This window comes from Falco cherrug, chromosome 1, assembly GCF_023634085.1.
Source record: "Falco cherrug isolate bFalChe1 chromosome 1, bFalChe1.pri, whole genome shotgun sequence".
Taxonomy (NCBI): Eukaryota; Metazoa; Chordata; class Aves; order Falconiformes; family Falconidae; genus Falco; species Falco cherrug.
Genome location: NC_073697.1, coordinates 91,219,902 through 91,237,083, shown reverse-complemented (window position 1 = coordinate 91,237,083; position 17,182 = coordinate 91,219,902). Strand labels below are relative to the sequence as shown.

Below are 17,182 nucleotides of genomic sequence, written 5' to 3'. Positions count from 1 at the left end.
TGCAGAATCCATGCAGTGATCTGGTTGTCCCAATTTAGTTTTCAGCTGACAGTGCTCACAAAGCGTAGCATCCCCGAGGTGGCTTCATAGGATGCAGAGTGAGCTCAGCATGACACTGTTTTCAGTATGACATTGTGCACCCGTAAGTCTAGGCTAAATTACACTAACAGGCATCAGGAATCTTATATTGCAGCTCTACATTCACCTAGCCTGGATTAAGTAGATTTAAACTGGTCTTTTCCAGAGTATGATTTAGCTACCCTACTATACACACACAGAACATGTACAGCTTCAAAATGCTTCTTAAAAAAACCACACAAAACCCACAACAATCAAACAAAAACCACCCTGAAATACATCTGCATTAATTCAGCAATTTAAAGACCACCAACTCTCATCACTGCATCATTCACATCTCTGGTCAACAGCTGAATATGAACACTAGCATTTTAAAATAGTGTTTTAAAAAACATTTTGTGTACATTATAGCTATACGAGTGTTACTCGGGAAGACAACCGTTCCCACCACATGTTAATAATAACACAGCAGGCAAGCATCCCACAGCTTGCCAAGTGTATATTTATTAACCAGCCACTATACTGTAAATACGACCAGTAACGTTTAAGTCTGCAGAGTGTAAAATAGTTTTCAACTGAAATGTCAGTGCCACGCTTACAAATTAATAAATGAGCTGAGTGGGAGAAGCCCCACCACTATGCAACAGCAGGACTCTTAGAGTATTTTGTTACCAAAGATGGGGCAATACCATAGAAGCGCTAAAGGAAGCACAAGCAGCAAGGTCATTTCACATCTGAATGACTACGACATCAAACCCTTGATTTCATTTCTATAATCACATTAATTTCACAGCCTTTTCAATCACACATTCAACACAAAGGCTAAGGGAAAAAGAATCCAAGTGCTCACCCTGAAGCACAGCACTCCAAACACAGGCTCCGAGAACATCCTAATCCTCCCATCCTACAACCCACTGCCAGAAAAGACTGGACTTACTGAGAAAGTGAGATAAATTAACAGTCAAAACAAACATAAAATGCCCTGTAAATCTCAAAGGGTAACCCAAGACAAATGCTAAACAAAACTAGCACATTTTTAAAGGCTACACAGAAGCCTAAGTGTCCTTCAAGAGGCTGTACTACCTCCAAAGACAAGGACAGACAGAGGACCACCACTTTAAGGACAAGGAACAAGATGACCAGCACAAAATGTGCATCAAATTCAAAAGCATGTTTTTGACAGCCAATCAAAACATATCATAATTGAAATTAATTACAGGCCAGCAAATATTCTAATGCTCAGAAGCTATTCAAACATACTCCACAGCAAAATTTTGTCTGTTTTCTGGTACACATTTGTCCTTGGAAGTTCTGGGGGTTTGAGATCTGGGTTTAAGTCAGTCCCAACACAGGCAGCAGAGCTTCCTGACCACCTGCTGTAAGTTACACACTTCAGAAGAACCTTACATACGGGTTTGAGATTTCCATTTGAGCCACCAGAGGTTTCTTGATTCAATTCTGTAAATGCATCATTTGGCATGTAATTTAGGAGGGAGGATAAAATTTTAAAGCTGCTTCTGAGAACAGTGGAATATGCCCAGATTACTCTATAAAGATTCTGGAAAAGTTACAAGGAATTTAGCTACTGTTACAAATACTTCTGCCTCTCTTGGCCTGGAAATGCCTCTTAGCCCTGTGCTTCCTACCGGAGTTGGTTTATGCAACCAGTAATTGAAAGCATTCACCACCAGGTCTTTCTTATTTAGTATCAGACACCACAGATTTCAATGCAGCTTCTTCAGCAGAAAATGTGAAAGAGCCACCACAAACATATTTGCAAATGTAGACTGAGCCTAACATGACCTTGGTGAATGAAACGGTCTTGGGGAAAGACGACGACAGGGAGAGCAGCAGATCCTTCAAGATCAACATAAGAGATGCTCTGGTAATAGAGGAAAACCTTACTCTAAATTGTAAGCCCTTGGAATTTCACAGCTAAACTGAGTCAGCATGAGTCAGTTTAAAGCAGTATAAAAATAATTTCAAGACACATTGTATAAGAGTAAATAAGGAGAGAAAATATATGGCCCCAGTGCCCCAATATGGCAGCATTTCACTGTCATGTCAGCACCATGCTGTTTATTAAAGGTTACCATGAGCCATCTCTACTTCTGCTCTTTCAGCCCCAAAATTACAGCAGGGTACGTACCCTCTGCTGCACACAGAAAGCTTTTCATCTCTTCTGGTCATCGCTGTTTTTCAGAGCTGTTGTGACAAGTCAGCAGATACAGACAGTACTTAAACTCCAAATGCTTTTTACTGGCCTTTCTGAAGTGAGCTGACTGTTTCACAGCTATTCCTTACAAAAGTAGCAACACAACTTGTGCAGCTGGCAGTCTAACCAAAGACCAGAAGACAACTCAGGATCCCCAAGCTCTCTCTTGTTACCAGAGGCTGAAGAATACTACCTGGTGCAGTAAAAGCATGCATGCACTACTGCTGCTTGCGTGATACTTACCATACCATGGAAGCAGGCAGAGGGCTTCCATCTATTAAAAATTTCCTTAATTTCCTTTAAGAAAGCCCAGAATAAACTATTAATGCTGCAGTAAATGCACATGGCTACTACGCACTTGACTTGGGGATTGTTGAGTTTTGGTAGCCTTTAATGGCATCTAATATGGCGGGAAGAGGCAGGGAGCCAGGAAAACATTGCTATATGTGCTTAGAAAGCTTGTTATTTTTATCAGTGCATTTTAAGATCAGCAACCCTGAAGCAAAATGGTTAGAACGTTTTCTTCCACTGGTGCTCTGATAGCACACCAAGAGCTTTCAGAGAGTGGATATTTTAGGCCAGTGCAGCAAAACAGACTGATCCCAGGAAGGAAAGCTCACCCACTGTGGCAAAAATCAACACAGGAAGGGTAAGTCTATTCATCCACTATGCTGAAGAACTTAAAATGGAAACATTCTATATGTCTTCCTTCAGGCCAGGATGAACAAATGAACAAAAATGAATCACTACTACAAGTGACTGGAAAACACACTGATGGAAACTGATGGTATCTCTTGTCTCTCCTACCCACAAAAAAGTCCTTACGAACATGTTGCAGGTTTTTGCAAGAAAGGAGCAAAATCAGACCCACTATTTTTAGTTTTTTCCTTTAATTAAGCTTCTGTATTTCTCCAGCTACAGAGGCTGATCTAAAAGGTGTCTCTCACCTTTCTTTCCAATCCCTAGTATGTTTATACTCTTAGCTACGGACGTACAAATGCGAAAATTAACAGCAGATAGAGATACTTGTGAAATTCATCACACCCAGTCCTGCAGCTCTGGGAGGTTAAAAAGACTTAAAGGTTTAGTGAATAAAAATGGGGTGAAGAAGTCGTCTATGTTTAGTACTTTTTAATGTGAAAAACATTCTTCAAAACAATAAAACCTTCATTTATCAAACATTCTGATGAAAAAAAGATTCACATTCAGAATGAGATAGAAGCTAAAAATAACCAGCCAGCTGCAATTCCCACCTTATGCGGTTAGGCAGAAGTGCTTTGCTCACCCCCTCCCCAAGCACGCACACGTTCACTTCCTTCTTCATTGCAACATCACAAGCTGAACTTGATGCTAACAAGCCACAAAGTCCTGCCCAGAATTTAAAGTCACACCCCAGTAATTATATAAAATGAGCTCTTAGTACAAGCAGTTAAAAAAAAAATATCAATTTACTCAACTTCAATTTTGCCTTTAATTCCAAAATATTTTGACTACTCATAAAATAGAAAAGCAATTTTCATTTCTGAGCTTTGCGCCCTCCACCTTGAAGTGTCACTAAAACAATTTGGTTTAATCTCACTGTAGAACATCAGCATGTTCATTTATCTTGCTGTTAATGCCAGTACAGGGATTAAACCTCCCTGAAAACGCAACCTTTTAAGGAGAACATTTTAGGTGTATTTGTGTTTCACTGTTTGTACATAAAATATAATGTGATACAAAGTGATAGTGGGTGAAGAAGAAAAAAAAAGGAAACCTAGGATAATGTAAAACTTAATTGTGCAGATGTCCCACTCAAAAGGTGGTCCTAGACATCAGAGTAATGTACAGAAGCAGCAAAAGCCTTCCAAAAAATCTTTGCAAGCTTCCACTAAAAAGGAAAGGTGTTCTCCTCTAATCTGCCCTCTCTAAAAAAAGAGGCAGCATGTACAAATTCATGAATAGAAAAACCCCTCTACATCACATACAGTTTTTCCCCTGAGAAGACAGAATAAATCACATGACAGTTATTCAAAAGACTTTGTTCTCTACTGGTACCCTGACACTAAAATGTCCTATTTAAAAATGCACTTAGACCAGGAGATGGCTCCAGGTCATATACCTCATATTAATGCACCTCCAGAGGGAACGCTAACCGCTGGGCACAGCAGCCTGGGCAGGGTGTGCCACATACCCAAACAGGAACCAAAATCTTCCCTGCTGCGTATAGATGCAGCTCCCTGACCACCAGTTAACCACCAAAGTGCAAAAGTCTGGTTTTAAATACCCTGTTTTTTTTTAAAGAAAAACCACCACAACTCCTCCTAGTTGCTTGCCTCAACCAGGACAGACCTCTGGTGACTGGAAGGATAGCAAACTATTTCATTAAGTCAGTCTGAGCTTTGCAACTGTTGTCTTAAATCAGTCTTCAGCTGGGGGGAAGGTAGATTCCACTCTACATCCCCCTTTTGCTGAGAGCAGCAGCAAACACCCGTGGTTCTTCAATGTTAGCAGTCAGCACTAGGAAGTTCCTTCTGCCAGGCACCCAAGATGAGAGCGGTAACTCTTCATGTACACAATCTTACCATCTCCAACACAGCTATCAAGCTGCAGGAATACAAAAGCACAGGACAGAGAGGGAGTTTCATCCAGACACTCAGCATTCAGCTGAACCTCTCAAGAGTTCTTAATTTATGAATGATGACACAAATTAAGCTGTCCTTTTTGTTTAAGGCAACTGGGAAGACAGAGATCGTAAATGCGAAAGTTCTTTGACTTCCTCTCTACACACCCTTGAGACTCTTACCCACAGCTTCACCGACAACAGCTGCAAGTGCTCTTTGGACAGGGAGGTCCTGCCACCAGAAGCCAAATGTCATTTAAATGAGATGTTTTATTCTTTACTCATTCACCACAAATGCCCTGGATGGTTTTGGAAGCCAGGTGGGCTCAGCAATGCTCAAAAGATTGCTGTTGTGCTGTACTGCTTACCTAAACTAAAGATCTTTGTAAAGAAAAAGGCAAACAAATGGAAACTTGCCTCATTTGTGTTAGTGAAACAATCTATTTGAAGAAAGTTTATATGCATTGGTGGTTCCTTTTCTAATTTTAGGTTCTTGGTTACATACTGCAAGTAATTCTCACACTTCAAGAACAAATAGGACTTTAACATTAATACATAGCTTCACCTTCACATGATTCCTGTCATACGGTGCCATGACCCAACATTTTGAAAAGCTGATGTATACCCGAAGTATGAAACAAAACTTTGTGTCTGACAATACCTGTTTGCTTATGTGTATTCTCACTGCCCGAGACAAGCATTCTGCTTGTGGGTTTCCCCCATTTCCTAAGGCAAGGATATTTTTCTGCATAGGCTATAAAACACAGAAAAACTAACTTACAGCAAAACATGTCAGCCTTGCAAAAAATCCTTTCCTTGTTTATATTGCATATCTGAACACAAAAACATTTTAAAAAACCCAAAAGGCAGGCATAATCAATATAAAGCACTGAACATGGGATTCCTAAAAAAGCGCTTTCCGAACACAAGGTAAAATGCAGTGAAAGGAGGTCATGTTGATTTGGATTCGAGTCTTCAGCCCTGCAGCTTGCAGCCCAAGACAACACAAATGCTGCTAGACCCTGCTCATGCACAAGAAACAGAAAGTGAAACTCACTAATTTACTCATGAACTTACACTCAACAGTAGTATGTGGGGTTTTTTGTTTGGTGTATTATCTTTCTTAAAAAAAAAAAAAAAAAGTAACTCATTGTATAATTCAGCAGTACTGCCCCTACTTCCCTAGGGAGAAGTTTCTACCTTTCAGCCTCACCCTCATTCCCCATCTGTCTGTTCCTACCCCCAGACCACTGGCTTTGCTAAACATGGTTATTTTGCAGCTGGATCAGTTTCCTAACTGTGTATCACACTCTGGTAGCACAAAGGTTATGCCAACACAACTCAGTGGGGGCAAGGAGAGGCTAAAGTAACAGCTGGTTTTAATTCAGCAGTAACATCAACTTAAAATTCATGTTAATTTACAGACTCATGATTTAACATTCACAACCCATTTCATGCTCCCAAACCCCTGATCTCTACCTCCTCAAGCCCTGTGTTTAATAGGAATCCAAGTCTGTAATTTTCTTTCAGTCAATACATTTCAAATTGTCAAGACACAGAAAACGGCTTGCATATACAATCATAAAGAGATGAAACTCCAAACACAAACAGAAATACAAGGATTTAGACCTCAGTTGTCAAGACTGTATCTTGACTTTCAAGTACACGAGTGTGGCACTGCTGAATTTTAAGAAAGTTATTAAAGTTTAATAAGATCCCATTGCTAACAACTGACAAGATTACTTAGTTTTGGAAAAAAACCCTGATAGCCAGTCTTTCTTAAAATCGGTTTTTCTCTTTTTCTTGCATAGTTGCTTATTATAATGCTGGCCAGAAGGGATAAAATTCTGACAGGTATTTTACCAACATACTATCAAATGAATTTTTAAAAACCACAACATGAGCATTCACACAGAAGTTTCACAGGTTGTCAAAAGACTACAGGTTGTGAAAGGACAACCTGAGCTTGAAGATGGCCAAATCTCAAGAGGTTAATATTTAGTTTACACCTTTTAATACTGAGCACTAGAATTTCTGTTGCCTAATACATTTTTTTACTGTTTTGTTCAATTTAAAGTCAAAACATGGCAGATTAAAAGTGTTAGGCAAACACACAGGAAAAATTCAGCTGAATATATAGTATTTATTCTGGCAAGAAGGTGCTAAAGGCTCACTAGTGGCAGAATAAGTAATCATCATGATGTTAAACTGCAAAAATTCACTTAGGCTACAGCATGACCTGCATGCAAAACCTGCCGTGAAACAGAAATGAAGTGCTCAAGGCAGACTCAAACATTAATGTATATGCTCTAGTTCTACTCCAGATCACTGCAGCGCTCCAGCATTGCAGCAGTCTGTATCTGCCCAGGGTAATTGAAGGTGAAACCAGGAACAGCTACTATCATAGCTTCAACTATTAGGTCTCCTTAATGAATGGTCTAACAATAACCCAGGCTTAACCAGTTCTCTCACTGCAAGGGCCTTAACCATAATAAGCCCCTTGAACATTCCTATAGTGTTTTCCAAAGGTCTCACAGCATGAGGCTACTAACTGTGCTCTCATAGCCTTGTGAGACATGTATTAGTCAGCTTTTTTTTTTTTCCCCATGTAAATACAGATAAAAAACTGAGGCAGAAAGCTAGCAAACGACTTCCCTGCGGATATGCAGCTGACTAGTGGCATACAGAATCCAGATCTTCCAGATTCCTGCCCTGTCATCAGCCAACACACCATCATTATGAAGAAAGAAATTAGTCTGGTCTTATAAATAGCATTTGAATATAAGCCTTCCTAAAATATTTGCAAGGAGTTGACCTTAAACACCAGCAGAGCTGTACTGGTAGCCTGGGGCTCCAGTCACCAGCCTGCATGTCAGTACACTGGGGTTCTTGACCCTCTGCCTCTCTGGATGTCTCCAGAGCCTGGATCCAATACAAAATGTGTAACAGATCACACCACAACCTCACTTTACCACCTATGGCTGGTTTGGACTCAGTATATCAAGAAACAATAAAACTGCTCAAAAATATAAACAACATTGTCTAGAATACTCAGGTAGCCAGGAAAAAGAAAATAAACAACAAGCCTTAGTCAGCAACTTTCTGCTACTTCATTCTAAGGTGTTAAATGATCGTGGCCATACTAGCAGAAATCTCACTATAACATAAAGCTGGAAACCTGAAATGTAGAGAAGGACCCCAACACACCTGAGATTTGGAGCACTTGTCCAAAGTAATATTCAGTCAGCCTTTAGGATCTGAACTGCTCCTGTTGTGTATCACACATTTAGTTGCAGTTTCTATAGCTCCCAAATGTGCAACTTCAGTATGTTTTGATTCATGTCATGGTTGATACGGCGCTACAAAGAACCAGCTCCTTTTCTGGATTACAGCTTCTGACACCTGCAGCAGGTCTAATTGCTGGACTAGATTTCCTGGATCAAAATATTAAGCCTAATACTGATTTTGTAACAAAAAAAAGCCTCTTGTATCTGCTTCTGTAAGTCAAACTTCATTTGAAATTACATACTTTCTAGTAAGGCAACCCTAAAATACAAAGTTGTAAATTGCAAAAGCAGAGTTACAGTAAAAATAAGACAGTGTATTAAAAAGTAATTACAGTAGTTTGTCCTTTTAGATACCTGCACTACTACCTCCCACCCACCTGGGCCATTATCAAGTGCTGAACACACATGCTTTACCACCATAACAGGCGCTTTTAGTCTATGGGAAGAGCTGAAAATGGAAAGCTTGTTATCCTCCACAGAGAAGGAAATGCACACAAGAAATTCTGGGAAATGACTGCCTAAGTGTAACAAGTTGGAACATTTTTTTTTTATTTCTATTCCTTACTTTAGGAGCAAAATGTGATTACAGGCAGGAGAGCCATAAAATCCTCCTATTTTTGGCTGCCTGCTTCCCAAATGACAAAAAGCTCATGACTGTAAAAATATGAGCCTCTAAGACTTCAGCTAAAGGCTCGTGTCTCTTAATGCAAAAGCAGCAGCAGAGTCAAAATTCACTGCATTCTCCACAGGATGAGAAAACTCATCGCATTAGTATGCATTAAAGCACCGCCTGACTGTGGCAAAGCGGATGAGACCTGACTCTTAACAGAGACTGTTTCCATCCCAGCTCACATTTAGGTCTCAATTATCTTATCTGCTCTGCCACTCGCATACTTTCCAGATAAGAAATGTTTTTCCCCTCTTTTGAAAGAAGCTTAGAGTTAAAACTGAAACCACAACCAACGTTAATCTTAAAAATGTTATAAATTAAAATTCATTTGAGGCTAGTGCTTTTACAAAATATTCTATGTACAGGTGAAAACTGGGAACTAGAGTTAATTGACATGCTAGGCAAGTTTTAATAACAGTAGTATGTTCTGCAAGAGGAAAGGGAGTATTTTCTTGACTTCAGTTTATTCACATGGTTTAGGTCAACGATCAGTTCATCTGAAGTTGAGAAACTGCTTAGGAGTTGGGGGAGGGGGGAAAGCCTGTTTTCCTTTTCCAATCTATGACTAAGAATGAGGCAAGTGAAGGGAGGATCTAAGATCCTGGAGGCGATGGTAACAAGAGGTCATTAGTTAATTCCCTTAACGATAGATACTACTTCCTTTTATTAAATAACATCAGTTTTTTAATGATGTCAAGTATTTTTTTTTCTTAAGGATACAGCATACTTAAACTTTACCTGAACCAGTCAAAATAAGAGGAAAGAAACACACAAGTAACCCTGAACTGAAAGGCAGATTGTCATAAACCAAGTAAGACAACAGACTCATCTGATTTTTATGCAAAAACTTACAAAGCTGCGGGAGCATATATATTCTTTCTAACAGATACTATGTATCTTTGACCTAATTCCCATCTCCTTTAATGAGATGGTAAATCCATTATAGCAGTACCAAATTTGGCATAAGGTCTGTCTTAAACAGTACTTTAATGTTTACAAATAAATTAGAATCAAGTTTTTTATTAAAGGAAAAGACAAACACAAATACTGCTCTAAGGTTTAAATGGAAGGTTCCTCCTTATTGCTTAATTCATTTTTGAAAAAGCATAATCAATGTACTCCTATGACCAGCTATTTATTATCTATATTACTATAGCACCTGTGAGCTTCACTTATGCTGTAGTAAGACCTACAAAGCCACAGCAGAAATTATGCCCGCTCCGAAAACATTATAATCATCTAAAAGATGAATAAAAAAAAAAATCAGGAGAGCACAAGGAAATAGACAATGGGAATTTATGTTCTCTATAACTGTACTTTAGTACACTTTCCCTCGCGCACTGGAAGGGTCAAGGAGTATTTTCTTTTCCTATCTGCCCCACCAAAAAAACCCTCCAGGAGTCAAAAAAAGAAGACAAAAGCCAAAACCAAACGCCAAAACACAGAAGGAAGAGGTTTTGGCTAGACTGGAAGAAAACTATGTATTTACACAGTCTTAATACCTCTACTTCCCACATAAGACAAGGATTTCATTTTTTAAGTTGTCATCCCATAGAGCATGACTGAACCGTAAGAAAATAAGCATCCCTCTGGATGGCTAAAAGGCTAGGTGAACTGTCAAGGCAGAGCTGATGAGCAATACATTCAAAGCTGTTTCAGGCAGTCTTTAAAAAAAAAATAAAATAATTCCCCTCTCCTTTAATGAAAAATCCAGTGAGTTCATATATTCACTCCATTGCAATGGGGGGCACATACACAACTGTGAAGAGTGATGTTTTCATTTAAAGGAATACTTTTGAAAATTTACCACTACAACACAGTAGTGCAGCCAATTCAAACCAGCAGCCAGAGCTGTTTACAAAGCTTTCTGCTCAGCGTTAGACTAAAAATCCAAACTTTTTGCTGTGTAATAAATCAGTGCTCTGCATTTAACAATTTTCAGCGATACCATATGCTACCTAGTCCCATTACAAGGAAGAAAAACATCATCTCAACATGAATCATCCGTGACTATATTCTTGTAAATCTGGCTTAAACACTCACAATGTTCAAGGGCAACCCTAAATAAATCTACTCAGTTTTATGCCAGATTCTGTGTAACAGAATTGCAGCTCACTTACTTAAAATTAAAGGGAAAAAAGTTTTAATGTAGGAAGTGAGCACACTATTTGTGTCTCTCCAGAAGCAGACTCACTGTACACAAAATCTGGCACACATTCTTCAATTCCAATCTAATAAAGACATCCAGCTCATAAAATGATTATAGTGTCTGGTAGTCATAACACCTTTCATCCTAAACTGCTTAACAAATGTGAAAATACATACACTACATACCAGATTAATTCCTCCTAGTGCTGAAGAGCGGTTACTCTGGAATATAACATCTGCCACACTCTACATCACAGTAATTCTGGAGAGTTGTTTGTGAGAAAAGTAAAAAACCCAAAACAAATACGAAAGAAACCCATGTACACATTTCAGACTACAGGGAAATGCAGTAGGCAGCATACAGTTCTATAGACAGGAGTTTATCCAAGACTTTGGGGTTAACATCTCCACTCTTAAAGTAACAATTTCTTAGATTAAGTACAAACAGCTTTCTCCGTCTTCCCAAAGACAGCACAACCCACAGCATAAAGGCTGCTCATACCAAAGCAAAGGCATGAAGGCCTGAAAACATGGCACATCAAAGTCACTATTTGCCCTTCTTTTGAGGAATTACCTGGTCTCTCAACCCAGTGTCATAATCAACAGTGACAGCTGAAGGGGGTGCAAACAGGGGGAATTTACCAGCCAAAGACTTTAAAGGCAACTTGATGAAGATTAGTTCATCTGAATGAGCTATGCTCTCAAGCTTTGCCCAACTAACCCCCATGATCCAACCATACCTAATTATACTAATATTCAGAAAGACAGACTGAAATTATTATGTCAAACGAACTGTGAGAATGTCCTTATTTAAAAGCCTTTTGTAGCACAGTAGGAAGGCATGCAACTGCGCGTTCCCACATAACCATTGGTTTCATTAAATTCGAAATAAACCAGAGTCCATTTTGACCTAATATTCAGGGTGGGGAAAAAATAGTAATTACATCAACATCAAGCTATTACCTGTTCAAGGGCATAAGTGCTTACTTCATTAACAACTCAGACAAACTTGTTTTGTAAGCTCACTATATTAAATTTGAAATTTCCCTGCCCTTACAAATTAAACTAACAATTTCTTACACAAAGGGAAAGTCCAGTAAGACAACACAAACACAAGGATCAGTATACAAACAAGAAAACTTAGAAACTGCTCAAATCAAATGCATTCTTTGCCATCCTCAGCAAGCTTACCTGAGCCACCTAGACAATTAAATTGCCACAATTTCTTTGAATTCACTGAAACAACAAATTTTTTTTTAAAAATAAAATACTAGCAGTACTCCAGCTTTCTCCAATCTGAGAGCAAAACCTACCGACCTTTACAAACATATGTTTTCACATTTCCAACAGGAAGTAAAAATTAAATACCCATGATATAGCTCTACAGAATAAGCACAACATGTCACATTAGAAGTATTGCTCTTCAATGCTGTGAAGTGGGGCTTTATAAAGATGCAACAGAAACTGCCACAGTATAACTAACTAGGAGAGCACTCTGATTTCCAACAGCCTTCAGTAGCTCAGGAGATGATGACCACACCCAATTAATTTACTTTAATTTCTATTTCAACTTTCCTCCTCATTAATTAGGAACTGAGGTTCACAAAGATTACAGTTCCTGGCCTGCAATACCAATGATGATTTTAAGCAGTGCACATTATACAATCGCGCTTCGTGTGCTGTAATACAGCCAGCAGATCAAAATGAAAAGACAGAATGTGTGCTACCTATGTAAAAACAGGAAAAGAGATTTCCTTCTTTTTACCCAAAATATCTAAGGAACTCCTACATTTATCAATACTTTCTAAAATATGTTTCACTCAATAAATGACAACAAACCTACTGCAGTGATTTCAGTGAGTGATAACAAGACTGTCTGGAAAACTCACTAAGCTACCCTTGAAAGGACTAATGAACAAGCAGGCGCAATGCAATTGCACAATGTTTATTACACAGCACTAAGCCAAAGGCAATCAAATCATTCTGATTTAATCAATGGCCTTCAAATACGGAAGTAGTTTCAAAATAATAAGCGTAAAATAAAACACTCTTTTGGGTTTACAACTTTGATTATTTTGTTCCTGTTGTGTAAAAGCACATCTATTATAAAAGCTGAGCATGTGTTGAAATACAATTTTATAAAAAACTAGTTCTTTAGTCTTTGATACTAAAATTGCACTTCTATTCAAACTCAGTTTGTTGTAAATTCTGTGACTGAACCATAGATGGGTTCTATTAAAAGAATCTGAACTCTGTCTTAAAACAGAAGGTCTGTTTTCTGTTTAAAAGCAAACTTAGACACTAAGTTTTTTTCCCTGTAAAATCAACAAATAAGTAGAACTGAAAGCATTTAATGAACACCTCTTCCTCTGCCTTTTCTCATAATGTGAATGTTGCAGCATTTCACGAGGCTGCAGAACAACCTGAACGAAAACCTGTAAATGGAGAAAACTACTCTGTTCCTGGTCCAAACTCACTGACCCCACCCTTTGCGCAGCAAACTTCACCGATGCTGTAGCCCTCTCCTCCTCAGCCATAGGGTTTCCTGCACTGCCTCTGTCAGCCCAGAAAACTCGAGGCTAGTTGCATACGGTGTTTCTCTCACAGGCAAGACAGCTTGATTAGTCAGAAGGCACACAGGCCGGTTCTGTTGAAAGACCACCCCATCCTGCAACACACTATGAAAAATAAATTTAACAGCAAAAAGCTTGTTGATACAAGATCCATACTCGGAACGCACCTAAGTAGAAACATCTAATCTTTAAAAGTTTTGACTTGCAAGGATCCTTTTTTACTGATAATGTACGTAACTAAGCAAAAGGGAAGTACATACAGAGAATCACTGTAATATACATCCAGAAGAATTTGTTTGCAATATGAAAACCCTCATATTGTGAGGGGAAGATGGAAACAATTTAGGTCAAGTTCTCAAATCAGATGCCAAAGGAAGTTATATGATGAGCTATAGAGTAAGTAAGAAATCTTGATTTGACAAAACCTGAAAAAACTATACATTAATGCAGATAGGAAGAGTTTGCAGCCTCTCTGAGAGCGCATAAAAGAATTAAGTTGTTAGATATTTGTATGAATTTCAATGTTAAAAGAGAGTTTGTGAACAGGTATTCACATTTAAAACACTCCCTATTATTACATTACTCCCTGAGAACTCAGAATTAGCTAGTTACCAGAAATAATATAGTTTTAAGGAACAAGCATGGTATATTACTTCATAAACAATCCATTATCAATGTAGAAATACCAACACATGTACTCTAATAGATCTAGTACAAGATATATTAAAGTAATGACTACTAGCAAAATAAGTTACATAACTCTAAGCCCTGTAGCATCCTAAACATTTGTTGCAAATATATAAGCAAACCTTAGAGAACAGATTGGAGCCCACTTATCCTCACCCAAACATGAACACCATAAACTGTGGCCAACAGTGTCACACCTCCGTTGTGCTCTTACCCAGTTAATTTTTAATCGTGTTGTGTACTGCAGAACAGCTTTCACAGAAGAGGTGAGGAGCATCCCCCATTGATCCAGAACCCTGAACTGCTTTCATATTTAGATCACTATCCTGTGAGATGGGCAGAGTGATTTGAAATCCTCTTGCACAGAAAGTAGAACCGAGCACAGCTTTCCCACAGCCTGGGTAAGTCCTCCTGCTAGGAGGTTTCTGCACAGCAGGGAGGCCATACCAGCACCACCTGTTTTGCTGTTTTTAAACAAACATGGCAACTGCCACTAGACTCTATGCTGAGCCCGAATACTCCGCACACCTATGACATCAGTGTTCAACTGCTGGAGCACAATCCTGAGGAGAACACCCTGGTTGTGGACAGCAAATCCAGCATGGAGCTGCTCATTTCTGGCCAGGCTGAGTAAGTGACCAGGGAAAACCTGGATGCTACAAGGGCTAGTCTGTGGCTACTAAATTTTTGAAGTATCATGGTTATAGGATTAGGGAATTAATTCCGCTTATGTTCTGGGTGGAGGTGGAAGGGGGTGTGGAGGGGGAAAAGGACACGAGGAAAAAGATATATATATAAAACAACATTCTAAAGGCTTAGTACTTGCCTAGTGTCCTCCTTCTTTCTCCTTCCCACGCAAATATGAGTGCTGCTAGATGACATTCAGCACCTACAGTAAATCATTTCTTAATGTCATTAAAAGGACAGATACATCTGCTAAGACCAGAATTATATAATTATTGCCAACTCAGTTTACAGAAAGCTGACAGTAACCAAGCTCCCCCTTACACTTGAATTTCACTAGGCCAAATACTGATGTCGTTTTAAACTACTTACTTACAAACAGATCTGAGGGGTAGTAACCTTAAGAGACAAACAGCGCTTATCCGAGCAGTGACAGAGTCCCTGGCTTGCAGGTGAAGGGGACGGAGGCGCTTTCCCTGCTCTCTCCCGGTCTACTCTCTCCCACCGAGGCATCTCCCCCTCCGCACCGGTTACTGTAACGCGCCGCAGCCGCTGTCCCGTACCTCCAACTTCCCGCACAGCTCCCCGCCAGCTCCCCCACCGCGCCCGGCGGCGGCGTGCGGGAGCCCCGCGGAAACCAGCACGACCCGCGGGGGAGCTGCCCCCCGTCCCCTGCCCCCGCACCCCAGCCGCCGCAGGACGGGCGCAGCTGCCCGGGGGGCTCGCACCCCCCGACCCCCTCACCTCAAGCGGCGGGCGGCTATCCCGGCCCCTCAGCGGCCCCAGGGGAGCGGGCGGGCGGGCCCCTCCGCGGGCGCAGCCCCCGGGGAGCTTCGCCGTAAGGCGCCCCCGGGACACCGGCACCCCCCGGGCCGGTAGCGAACCCCCCACGCCCCCGGGACGGCAAGAAAGTGCTTTTTGAGCGCCCCCCTCCCCGCCGCTGCCCCGGCCGGCGCTGCCCGCCTCCCCACCCCTGCGGGATCCGCCTGTCAGAGGCGAAGCCTCGGCGCGCGCCCCCTCAGCCGGTGCCGGCGGCCGCCTCGCCTCACGGCCGCAGCTCTCGCCCCTGCGCCTCGCTCACCTGGTGCCGGCCGGCGGCAGCGGGCCACGTCCGCGGCGCCTGGGAGAGAGGCGGGAGGAGAGAAGGAAGGTGTCCGCCGGCCCGTCCTCGTCCCCGCCGCTTCCTGCCACGGCCCCACCGCCGCCCGAGGTGCGGCTCCCCCCGCCAGGCGCGGCCAATCGCGCGGCAGCTCGGCGATCGGCTCCACGGCCTGTCCGCCGTTGGGCGGGAGGGAGAGAGGAGGGGAGGGGGCATCGGCGCTCGGCTACCCGGGCAGGCAGCGGAGCGGCGCCGCCTCATCGATCGCCCCCCTGTAGCATCGGCGCTCGATTCAGCCGCCTGCGCGGTCCCGGCGGGAGCGAGGGCTCCGTGGTGCCGGTCACGGTCTGGCGGCCCCCATTAGTGGCTGGGGGGCCGCCCCCCAAACCGGGACGGGGGGGAGCCCCTCAGGGCCTGGGGTAGGCGATGTCGCCGCCCATAGCGGGCTCGGGGCTCGAGGGGTTGGCCCCAGGGGTGTGAGGGGCCGGGGCCGGGCCTGTAGGAGCCTCGGGTGTCTGAGGGAGCCGTGTCACGGCCAAGTAAAAAAGCAGGTTTTAATACCTGATGTCAGGGTTGGGGGACTCTTGGCAACGACTGGGTGTCCTGTGGCAGATCACAGCAGGAAGATGATCCTAGTAACCAAAAAAAAAAAAAAAGATCAGACTTGCCAATGGTGTGTGCATTGAGGAGGAAAGGCCTCAAAGGAGAAGAAGGAGCTTTAGCAGTGGTTAAGAGATCTGGATTAGGAAGAGCTCAGAGCAGAGACAGGGTAAGGTGATTTAATGCAGTTTCTAACACACTTTGTGGTTCCCTATAGCCTCTGAATCTAGAGGCAAACGTTCTTTTACTGCTGTAGAGGCTCACAGTGGCTTATTCTTTGATAGTTGTTTTTTTATTGTATTTTTTGCTCAACAAACCTGAAGGAGCAGAGCTTTATCTTCTGCCAATACCTCATGCAACCTCATTCTACTAACTTGTTTCTGACAGCTATTCTCCTCCTGAGCCACCTTCTAGGGCTATCATCATACAGCTCTTTGAAACCAGAGGTACACATGAAAGCCATGTGTGCCAGGCTATGGTTGTATGCATTCTGTTCTTCAAAGGCCATGGTACTATATTACAGGTTTTATCATTGCAGT

The 17,182-nt window shown here is 41.7% G+C and overlaps 1 protein-coding gene across 3 annotated transcripts in view; it reads right to left on the bottom strand.

Annotated features, from left to right (window-relative positions):
• The window catches only part of TAOK3 (TAO kinase 3), a 92,985-nt gene extending 76,791 nt beyond the window's left edge, over positions 1-16,194 (bottom strand). The window contains exons 1-2 of one of the 3 annotated variants that reach the window (XM_055706046.1): positions 16,026-16,194; positions 15,087-15,149 (exon numbers count right to left, since the gene is read on the bottom strand). The gene's annotated coding sequence lies outside the window, so the exon portion shown is untranslated. The remainder of the gene's footprint in view (positions 1-15,086; positions 15,150-16,025) is intronic. The other 2 variants (XM_055706033.1, XM_055706039.1) reach the window with 2 other exon arrangements.
• Positions 16,195-17,182: the final 988 nt, after the last annotated feature.